This window comes from Solanum pennellii, chromosome 7, assembly GCF_001406875.1.
Source record: "Solanum pennellii chromosome 7, SPENNV200".
In the NCBI taxonomy this organism is placed as follows: domain Eukaryota; kingdom Viridiplantae; phylum Streptophyta; class Magnoliopsida; order Solanales; family Solanaceae; genus Solanum; species Solanum pennellii.
In genome coordinates, this window is record NC_028643.1 from 37054640 (window position 1) to 37059872 (window position 5233).

At 33.1% G+C, this 5233-nt stretch overlaps 1 protein-coding gene across 6 annotated transcripts in view; it reads right to left on the bottom strand.

The window, feature by feature from the left end:
- LOC107024993 (40S ribosomal protein S9-1-like) overlaps positions 1–1432 on the bottom strand; it is a 10153-nt gene extending 8721 nt beyond the window's left edge. For 4 of the 6 annotated variants that reach the window (XR_003579268.1, XR_003579265.1, XR_003579267.1 and 1 more), the window contains exons 1-2: positions 773–1432; positions 538–698 (exon numbers count right to left, since the gene is read on the bottom strand). The gene's annotated coding sequence lies outside the window, so the exon portion shown is untranslated. The remainder of the gene's footprint in view (positions 1–537; positions 699–772) is intronic. The other 2 variants (XR_003579270.1, XR_003579266.1) reach the window with 2 other exon arrangements.
- Between the last annotated feature and the right edge of the window lie 3801 nt (positions 1433–5233).

A 5233-nucleotide genomic window follows, 5' to 3' on the forward strand; every position in this document is an offset into this window, starting at 1 on the left:
AGTTATTATTATTTTTGTTATTATTATTGTTGCGTCGGCTGAATATCAGCCATATGTATAAAGTAAGAATCTTTTAATTTTGTCGTATAGCGTCGGCTGAAAAGCCAATAATGTAAAAAGTCATAAAGTAAACAGTGTTAGTGTCGGCCAATAATAAAGATAGGCCACTAAGTTTTGTTTTTTGCGTCGGTCGAATGTAAAAAGACCAAGTGTAAAGTAGATGTCGGCCATTTTGGCCAAAAGTGTGAAATTTTTGTATATAAATAGAGGGCTTCGAATATTACAGACAACTCGGCTTTCGCTTGCAAATAAAAACAGATCATGTTTACATGTCAGTAGGAAGTACAAAGAGTAATAAGTTGTGCCTAAGTTGGCCCAGACACCACGATCAATAAACGAATCATTTTAGTTATAGAAGGTTTAAGTTCATGAGGTGGAATTTCCTAATTGCTTTTATCACTTGCCTCAACATATAGAAATTATATATCATAGTCACATAGAAACTTTGAACTTCAATAGAAAATGCAAGTGGTATACCTGAAGGCCTGCTAGCTCAACTCTCAACTTTGCATACTCTAGCTGCTGCTCAGAAATAGTTATGCCAGTATATTGACATCCTGTTTCTTGAGAACTTCCTACGCGAATCCTCCTCAACCAAATCCAATCTCCAAAATGTGATGTTCATTGCTAATTTTTGCCTATACAGAATCAAATTATACCCGGAGTTTATCTAGAAACAAGAGAGATTCTTAGGAATTAGTTAATGACTTACCTTTCTAATGAGAAGAGAAATCTTTCTCGTCTGTTTTTTTGGAGCTATACTTTCGCCAAAGCTATAGTACACTAATAAAATCAAGTCAAGTTTTTGAAAAGTGAAATTCTCAAAAGTGGTCTAAGTAAAATTGATAGAAAATGCCAACATCGCAACAAAAAAAAACTAAAAATTGATAGAGCAGTAGATCAAGTTTTCTCTAGATATTTTGTCGAACACTTTGTGAATCTAGTAACATTCCTAATCTTATCAACGACTTTAAACCAAATAATAAGAAAATTAAAGATGAAAGGCATATTTATTAGCTTATAGGCTGATAACACATGCATGTATACATTTCCAGAGAGAAAGAGAGATCGAGATTCATCAGTAGGTTGCTAAATTCAGAAGAAAATTAAAGAGAGATACTACAGGTTGGAAGTATAAGAGCGAGTATACTGAAAGAATGAAAATTGCCGGTGCTCAGCCTGAATACGTCGTCCGTATCCATGGAAGGAGACTTGCTGGTGCTTCAGAGAAATTGCATGAGCTCCGATTAATCTAGTGAATCTCAAGTCTACCGCTTCAGATGGAATTGAAAAGAGTGACGAGCCTTAGAATTTGGGGACTGAATTGGAGTAGAGTATTTTTGGTTTTTTATTTAATTGAAAGGAATTTGGTTGTATGTATTAGACTTTTCAAGTAATTTTCACTAAAGGTCAGAATAATGTCGTTAAAAGGCTAAAATATTACCGTCGAAAGGACAAATGGCATAAATAATTGACTTTAAAACATGATTTAGCGGCAATTATATTATTGCCATTAATAATTGCTGCTAAATCTTTAATTTGTTGTAGTGAAGCGTTACATCACATGTATGGTTATCCTATGAAGCTTTTCATATTCCTCGATTAATTTACTGAATGATTTCATACTATTAAAGGAACAAAGATTATTAGAATCATCATGGTAGGATTTTGGAGTAGGGTAGCAAAACACAGTAAAACTGACCTAAAGAATACTAAAAATTTTACAGGATAAAGATGGTGCACACAATTCTACCTGAAAATATATTGACATTGTTGCCAAAAGTGGGCTCATTTGCAACAAGGACAAGGTCTTAACAGATAAGAATAATCATCATTCCCGTTCACCCACAAAGAGTATTAATTTGTAGAAAACCTATGTATGAAAATATATAAACAAATAAATAAAAAGAACGGAAAAGGGCCTAACATACCCTTGAGGTATTGAAAATGGTACAAAATCACCCTCCATCCACCTATTGGCTCCAAAATGCCCTTCTCATCCACCTATTGGCTTCAAAATGCCCTTCTCATTTACTTATTGGCTCCAAAATACCCTTGTCATCTACGTTTGGGTTCAAAATTGACCACTTATTTAATTATTTTAAAATTAAACTCTTTGAATATTTTAAAATACTTGGCGTTCAACTATTGATTATAATTTAATTTATTAATATAATTTATAAATCAACCCACTATCCACTCATTACTAACTAAACGCCACCCAATTAATAATCCATTTATGATATCAAAATCGCCATAAACACTACTAAAACACGATGAAATTATAGATTCTTAAAAATGACATCCAAAAATATTCGAGTCCAAATTAAAACCCCAATTAAATTTAGGTTGAGCCGCTTATTTAGGACGACACTTTTAATATGATTCTCTTTCAAGATTGAATTAGAAATTTATGATTAAAGGTAAAGAACTAATACATCCCGAATTAATTCATGCACCTTTTTTAAATATAATTTTATAAACATTTATGATTTGTTTTACAACCTTTAATATATTATTTTGAAAAAAGTAACATCACATAATTGAGACCTAAGGATAGTTAAGATGAACATAGTCAGACTTTTAAGTTTATCGATAATTTTTATTTAGAAACTTGAATGTATGATAGTTTACTTCTATCGATATTTTCACCTCAAATTCTTAAAAAACACTCAATTAATAATGTGACGAGTTTATTAATTTGGAGGATCTTAATTAGTAATGGATGGGTAGTGAATTGATTTATAAATTATACTAATAAGTTAAATTATAACAATTAGTTTAGCGCCACGTATTTAAAAAAATATTTAAATAGTTTAAATTTAATACCGTTAAATAAGTGGTCAATTTTGAACCAAAAGGTGGATGACAAGGGTATTTTGGAGCCAATAGGTGGGTGAGAAGGGTATTTTGGAGTCAATAGGTGGATGGAGGGTAATTTTGTACCATTTCCAATACTTTGAGGGTATTTTAGGCCCTTTTCCGTAAAAAGAATAAGCATAACCTAGAAGGATAGTTAATTTTAAGTCCATGGCAACGTCTCCTAAAACTTGTTGCTCCCAATTTCACACGCATGTGTACGTGGTCTCGCAATTAATAGTGACTCTTAAAAGATTAAGAGTATTAAACCCAATGAACTTGTCGATTAACTATTTTTATTAAATTATACTACTCTAAGTATTCATTTAAGAGTGCCAAAATAGTTTGATTTTATTTGTAAAGAAAAGAATATAGGAGCTAAATAATAAAATTACTCACGGTGATTGGATAATCCCAAGGATGCAACATGTATAGGGTTTCATTTATCACGCCTCATAGATGAACTAATTACTATTATAAAATTATTGATTTACAGGGTAGACTTTATGATCATGGTCTTCATACCTCTAATCTCCTACTCTAATTACTTGTCTAACTACATCATTGAGATAGGTAGGCACTCCTAATTGGCAAATATTCATATTTCATCATGTTTTGTATCACATCCCGGTTGACCCCCTAAATGTAACCGGTGGCGTCGCCCACTTTGACGACTAGGACTAGCCTCTTATCTTACATCATCACACTCATAAGTCGAATTTAGCAGAAAATTTAAAACATTTACTACTTCTATTTGGAGGTTTACATAGACCTCTACATACACATAATATACATATCAAGTATACATACACCCTTCTCATAGGAAGGTTACATAGCCTTCTACTTTTGTTGCACTTAAATATATACATAGGATAGAAAATAGTCTTAAGGATTGACTCATCTCATACTATCTAAAGATTATAGCAATTTGGTCATGACCCTACATCAATGTAAAGAAGCCACATATAGGCTTATGCAAATCGTACTCAAATGAAAGTGGAATGAACATAAAAGTCTTATAAAAACAAAGCAACTTCATAAGCAAGATATTGGCATCGCCCTCGGAAAGTGAGGACCTACCCACTTGGATGTAAGAGAATATCCAAGACTTCTTCAATTCATCTCGAATGATTCTTCAACGACCGGAACCTAAAATGTTTGGGAAAGAGGAAGAAAATGGGGTTAGTACGCCACTTGTACTAAGTATGAGACCATATGCACATATAATAGCAAAACATTCTAAAAAGGGACATTTAGTTTAAACCATGCTCATTTACCCTTTTAAAAAGTCTTATGCACAATCAAGCAAGTCATACCAATCAAGAACACATGCTTACTAACTCAACCAAGAAATATGTATATCGACATACTTGAGCCCATAATCTAATACAACTCTATCATCAAGGAATTAACATCACAAGCATAAGTAAGAGTTAATCATATCATAATAAGCAAGACACCTACTAATGAATCATCATCAAGTCAACAAGTGCAATGACCAAGCAAAACCCCATAACTTTACTCAACCAAGTAGCCTCAACAAGAAACCATGACCAATGTCCCAGTTCACCTAACTTAACCTTTTAAGGACACATAACATCATACTTTGATAGTACAACCCAATTACATGTTCAAGAAGATAATCATGATCATATAGTATCATTTATATTGTAGCATCAACATGTTATCATCATATTCATCATTATCATATACATACATAATATAACTTCCTAAACCTACCATCAAGGTCAACTAGTGCAAGGCATAAGTAGAGTCCCATCCCCCTACCTAGGCTATGTTAAACCTCTAAAGCCACCTTATTTAGTTTATACTTCATTATTTTATTTTAATTTAGGGAACACTTGCCTTAACCGACATAGACCACAAGAGCTAAGTGGAATCCGGTGTTGTAAAACTTTGCACCGATGGAAGGTGGTCTACCGGTCAAAGTAAAACCAAACATAAACATAGCTTTCAAGGTGGATCTAACAACTAGTCTTCCTATGGGGGAAACATAGTTCAAAAACTAAGAGATAGTATATTTCCTCTTCTTACCACTTGGTAATTGGGGTCTCCTATCATGGGAATCTATTGGATGAGTATTTCTCTTCGGGATGTCAACATCTCATGTAGAACAATGGGGCGAATCTTCCTCTATGCGAAGTTATTACTTCCCATTGTCAAGTTCACTCGGTGCTAAGCTAAGTCCTTTTGTTGAAACGTCTTTAAGCCTTTAGTTATCGATCATACCTTAATTTAGGTCATAGGGTCTACCCCTTGTATAATCATCATCATCAATATCTCAATAATAATT